Genomic DNA, 6,159 nt, shown 5'->3' with positions numbered 1-6,159 from the left:
GAACAGAGCAGGGTGGATAGGGAGGTTGTGGCCCCGCCCCCTGTCACACACAGAGCTGCAGGGCGATCAGGGGGTTTGGGCGCTGCCCCCTGTCACGCTGCTCCAGGGGCCAGGAGGCCTCGTGGCTCCGCTGATCCCAGTGCTAGGAGGCCTCGCTGCTCCGCTGATCCCGGTGCTGGGAGGCCTCGCGGCTCTGCTTGACACAGGGGCAGTGAGGCCTCACTGATCAGCTGATCCCGGTGCCAGGAGGCCTCGCAGCTCCGCGGATCCCAGTGCTGGGAGGCCTTGTGGCTCCGCTGATCCCAGTGCTGGGAGGCATATTACCCTTTTACTATATAGGATAGAGGCCTGGTGCACGGATGGGGGCTGGCTGGTTTGCCCTGAAGGGTGTCCTGGATCAGGGTGGGGGTCCCGCTTGGGTGCCTGGCCAGCCTGGGTGAGGGGATGATGGCTGTTTGCAGCTGGTCACACCCCCTTCAGGGTGGGGGTCCCCACTGGGGTGCCTGGCCAGCCTGGATGAGGGGATGATGGCTGCTTGCAGCTGGTCACACCCCCTTCAGGGTGGGGGTCCCCACTGTGGTGCCTGGCCAGTCTGGGTGAGGGCCTGAGGGCCGTTTTCAGGCTGGCAGGTGACTGAAGCTCCCAACCTTTCTTTTTTTTTCTTTTTTTTATTTTTTATTCTGGGATTTATTTCCCTTCTATGGCTGTCACTGGAGCTGAGAGCTGGCTTTAGCTCTGAGACCTCGGCTGCTGAAAGCAGGTTTCTGGGCTTTGTTTACCTTCTGTATTTGAAACTTTGTTGCGACTCCAGCTCTGAGATCCCAGCTGACTGAAAGCAGGTTTCTGGAGTTTGTTTAGCTTCTATATTTGCAACAATGTTTCTTAGAGAGCAGCTCAGAGCCCAGCAGCGGCAGGCGGGAAACGTTGGCTTCCTCCGTCACTGGAGCAAGCAAGCCTCCTGTTTGCTTCAAGCTCCCTGGCTGACGGCCGCCATCTTGGTTGGCAGTTAATTTGCATATCGCCCTGATTAGCCAATGGGAAGGGTAGCGAAGTTATGGCTAATTACCATGTTTCTCTTTTATTAGATAGGAAGGTATTATAGAAGCATAATGGATGATCATAATAATTAGTGCATTTCAATACAATGATGGATCAAAATTTCTATACTCATCAATCTATACTTGTCAAAATTCTATACTTGTCTATACTACTCTGAAAATTCCTATTTATCTCTCCACGTTTTAGTAACCATGTTTAAAGCTTAACAATTTATTCCTATAAGCTGGTTTCCCTTTATTATTATCTCTGAGCTTCCATACATTTCTACTATAACTTTAATAATTTTTCACAACCTTAATGCAACTGCTTCATTCACCTAAGAAGCATAAAGACCTGAGGGGCGTGGCTCAGTGTTGACCTATGAACCAGGAGGTCACGGTTCAATTCCCTCTCAGGACACGTGCCCAGGTTGTGAGCTCGATCCCCAGCAGGGGGCCTGCAGGAGGCAGCGAATCAATGATTCTCTCTCATCACTAATGTTTCTCTCCCTCTCCCTTCCTTTCTGAAATCAATAAAAAGATGTTTATAAAAAGAAAGAAGCATAAAGAGTTAATAAGGCAGTAAATGTTTTAGTCTAACTTTAGATTCTCCTATATTAGCAGATGACAAAATTAGCAAGCAAGAGCTTCATTTCTTAAAATATAATTAAAAAGCTCAAAGCTCAAAATGATATTGCTGTAGCTCTGAAGGCCTGACGTTTGGGGTTGGACCCAAGAATGAGGTAAGTCTAGGAAAGTCAGCTGTGGTTCTGTTGGTTGGAAAGACATGTGTCTGCCTATAATTGAGGGGGAGGAAAAATCCTATTCAAACTATTCATAAATTTGATATGAATGATACCTCTAACCACATAAAGGAGTGTAGAAGAGGGGAGGGATGGGGGTGTCAAAACTAGGTGCAATAATTTTCAACTAGGTCTGTTTTTTAAAGTTCTGGTTTCTAAGCTATTAATTATAGCTCTCTCTAAGGAAGTCAGTTATGCATGGAGGCAGAGAGTGGTAAGCAGATGACAAAGGGATGCCTAATATTACAAAAACATGAATGTCTAAGTTGGGGAAGTGACTGTGCAAACAAACAGAATTTTCAAGTTCCTACTGTTGCTACCACTAGGTGTTAGAGTTGCCCAAACTCTCCCCTACCCCGAGCGTCAGCATAGAGACGGCTCCGCTGATGTGTTAAGTGCAGATGGACAGGGCTGGGGGAGAGGGAGGAAGGGAAGGGGGAAGGACAGAGGGATGCACAGATGACCTAGCCAGGACGATACGGGTGCAGGTGGCCTTCCGGCTGCAGAACTACTTCACAAGGCCCCTCCAAGTTCTTTTCTCAGTGCCTTGGTTGGATATTTTCTCCATTGCTCTTCAGACAGAGTAGAAGGGAGGGAGTGGGAGAGGGACACGCACACATCGACTGGTTGCCTCCCACCTGGCTGGAGCTCTAACCACTGAGCACACCGGTGGGGCTCTCAGTGCCTTTTCAATCCTTAACTTCCTCCATGCTCTGGCATAAAGCTGACTGGCCTGTTCCTTTCCAAAAGCCAGTGGCTGCCCCATTGAAGGCCCGAGCATTCAGAGCAGCTTGCTGGTTCTGGGGGTGGTGGCTAGCAGGCCAGAGTCCGTGGCTCAATTAGGCTACCTTGGCCCACCTACCTTTTAGACTCAGAGCAGACCCTGCAATTCCATTCCTGCTTCGCAGGTGCTTCCTTTTGGCTGCTTTGCAGTACCTCGAGGCCACAGTCCATCTACAAAACTGCCCATCAGATTCAAGAAGGGGCCGTGGGAGATGACTTCTGTGAAAATGCCACAACCCTAGCAGAAGGCAGCTGGTGCCTCTTCTTCACCCACTAACTGCAGATGCACAAACCCTACTGGCTGCTTCTCCCCTTGCCAATCTCCCTTCAGCATCTTAGGTGTAAGGTGGTTCCCCCCAGACCAATGTTGCACAAGCCATCACTTCCAAAGAGGCCACAACCCTCATTCAAAAACTTTAAATGGCTCAGTGCTCTCCCACCTTGGTAAGCTCAACTCTCGGCTGGCCTTTCAAAGCTTCTAGAAACCAGGATGGTGGGCCCAGCAAACCTTATTTCACGTTACTGCAGGGCCATTTTCCCCCTCCGTGACTTTGCTCCTAATGGTAACCCCTATACCGGAATGTGGACGCGGTCCTAATCCACCAACCAAGATCCTTGTTCCAGGGTTGTAGTCTTCCCCTCTGAGTGTGTAGAACCTCATGCCTGCCCACCTCCAGATAGCAGAGTCAGTCTGCCTCCCTCCCTCTCTCCCTCCCTCTCTCACCCACAGCTACAGGCATTAATTAAACCTCTTCTAGAAAACAGCTTTTCACCAGCTTCAGGAATCCTGGGTAAGAGCCAGACCTGGAGACAGAGACCGTCTGGGTAAGAAAGATAAGCCCTCCATAGCGTGAGCCTGTGGGGCAGTGCAGGTTCCCGCATTCAAGTGACTGTTCTGAATTCCAGCTCTTCCTGGACCTCTGAAAAAGGGGGCGCTGGGGGCTCCCCCCACCACCACCACCACCTCTGGCTGTATTCTCTAGAGCTGACCTTGGACAGGGCAGAAGCGCTGCATTGGCTCCATCTGCCAGTGGTCACAGTCACCTCTGACAGAAACACCATGCAAACCGCCTGCCTCCTCCCGCAACGGAGCTGCAAACCATACTGCCAGGCCCCTGCAAGAAGAGGCACTCCAGGCTCTGCCTGGGGCGGCCCGTTATTTTGGGGTGGGCAGTGCCCACTGGAGTGAAGATGGTGCGATCAGAAGAAGCCAGCAGGCTCCACAAGCACACCATGTCCCCAAGTGCTTCCTCCATCACGGGCAGGGATGAGGGATGCAGAAGGGGGCTGTGGCCACAGCTCAAGGCCCTGTTGGTTAAGCTGGGAGGACTCACCTCTCAGCAATCAGCCTTAGCTCCCCAACGGGCTCAGTTCTGTGATAAGGACAACTAATTTCCTTCCTGGAAATGCTGGAGTCCCCATTGAGGGTAGAGACCCATTGAGTTCTCTGCCCCAAATACACACAGAAATAAGTTTGTCTCTAGTAAGACAAGTGTGTGTGTGTGTGTGTGTGTGTGTGTGTGTGTTTGATTAATTTAAGGATAACATTTTGAAAATAGTGCAGCACAATGGAAAAACATGGGTTATGGACTCAGACTGGATTTAAGAGGCTGACCCATTTTTCTAGACAAACACAGAGTACCAGCACTTAGAGGGTGCCAGGGGCTGGGTGCAGGGGCCACAGAGATAGTTTCACCCCGTCTCTGGCCAGTGGGGCACTCAAGAGTCAACACCTTATCACAGAGGGGCGTGGTGAGGGCTGAGGAGATGCCCACCGGAATTTGTGGACACTCAGAGGGAGTCTTCTGTGTCCCATTGTGATCTGGAGCTAATTACTCTATTCATTCACTACGCAGGGGTGAATGGGTACTGAGCTAATTACTATTCAAGCCAATCAATAAAAATAAAAAATAGTCGCTGATTCTGCAGTTTCACAAATGCTTAGCGTGCGGTGCACCAGAGGCAGGTGGGCCAGCCTGTCCCTGGTGCCCAAAGGCAGCCTCCCACGCATCAGTGAGGGTGGGCTGGCCAGGAGCCAACCCCTAAAAGAGATGTACCCCCTACAGGTCATTTCTCTGCAATAGGCAATTAATTCAGCCCGAGACCTAATGAAAGCCAGGAGAAGGGAGGGCAGAGATTCGGGCACTGTCTTTCAGGCTGCAACCATGCATCTGCACCTCTCTCCAGGGAACACGAGGCTTGTCAAACCATCTGTTTTAAACTCTTCCCGCAGAAGTCCAGGCTGGGCACCAACACCTCTGAGGGGGAGGAGTTGTAGCCAAGCCCCGTCTGCGGTCACGCACGTCAAGTTTGTCAGGCTGGGTTGGGCACTATCAGCTCCGCAGACCGGGGGGCATCCGAGGGCATTCTGCAAAACTGTCCCCAGACGACGACGACGAGAAGCCCTCTGAGGCCCCCTGGGCCATTCACCACACTTCCCTCCCCCTTCGCACCGATCCGAGGCCACGTCTCTCCTGGTCTTACTTTTGGAATGCGTACACAGCATCCTTGCTTCCCTACGAAGGCACTGGACACGCAGGCGGGATAGCCTCACTCTTTTGCTACCAAACGCCCAGCCAAAGCGGGGAAATATGGCTCCCAATCCCCTTCCATCCTTAATCCTTTAACCACCCACAGGTACAACTTGGAAGACCGCTGCGGCCACAAAGAGAGCAACCTGCGCTAAGCAGATGCAGTTCTGTGTGTGGGAGACAAAACCCGGCTTCTTTAAAAGATCGAGACATATTCGAGTGGAGCAGCAAAAGCAGCGCCGTGGGGTCGGCCCCTCCTAACCTGAGCTCCCCGGCTCCCCCCGCCCCCCCCCCGAGGGGCCTCCTCCCGGGGGCCCCCCAGGCCCCCCGCAGGCCGCGGGGCGCAGGGAGCAGCCACGAAGAGCCGCCCCCAGAAAGGCCACGGAGAAGTCGCCGCCGCCTTCTCATCTGGAGGCGAGCGGGCTGGGCACTGCCCGGGAATGGGGTGCCCGGGAAGGGGGACCCGGGGGGCTCGAGTTCGGGCTAGAATCCCGCGGCGGGAGTGCGGGGGCCGAGCGGGAGAGGGTTGGAGGGGCGGGGATTCGGGTGGAGGCTGGCAAGGCAAGAGGGCGCGGGACTGGACCGGGAGGAGCGGGAGGCGGTGGGTGGGCGAGGCGCCAGCAGGGAGGCAGGGGGCGAGAGCTCGGGGAGAGGGCGGCGGAATCGCAGGCAGGGTTAGGGGGCGCTGGGCTCGGAGAGGGGGCGGGGGCTGGGGCGAGGGGCGCGCGGGGGAGGCTGGAGGAAGGGGGTGGCTTCGGGAGAGGGAGGAGTAAGGCTGGGGTTTGGGAAGGGCGCGGGTAGGGGGAGGCAGCTTAGTTGCGGGTCCAGACCCGCCAGACTGGCTCTCCCACGGGAGACACGGGTCGTCCCGGCCTCGGCGCGCCCAGAGGAACCCCTCGGTCTCCCCAACCCCGCGCCCCGGGACGCCTGCCCGCCTCCAGCCGCCGCGCCGCTCAGCTTCAACGGCGACCAGCCAAGCCCGGCCCGGCCCGCGCCACGCTCACC

At 54.6% G+C, this 6,159-nt stretch overlaps 1 protein-coding gene across 1 annotated transcript in view; it reads right to left on the bottom strand.

Moving 5' to 3' along the window:
- Positions 1 to 6,159, bottom strand: part of PXYLP1 (2-phosphoxylose phosphatase 1) — a 66,437-nt gene that overhangs the window by 59,490 nt on the left and 788 nt on the right.

Source organism: Myotis lucifugus, unplaced genomic scaffold, assembly GCF_000147115.1.
Source record: "Myotis lucifugus unplaced genomic scaffold, Myoluc2.0 scaffold_8, whole genome shotgun sequence".
Taxonomy (NCBI): Eukaryota; Metazoa; Chordata; class Mammalia; order Chiroptera; family Vespertilionidae; genus Myotis; species Myotis lucifugus.
Note: the sequence above shows the minus strand (reverse complement) of the source record. Positions and strands in the feature narration are given on the sequence as shown.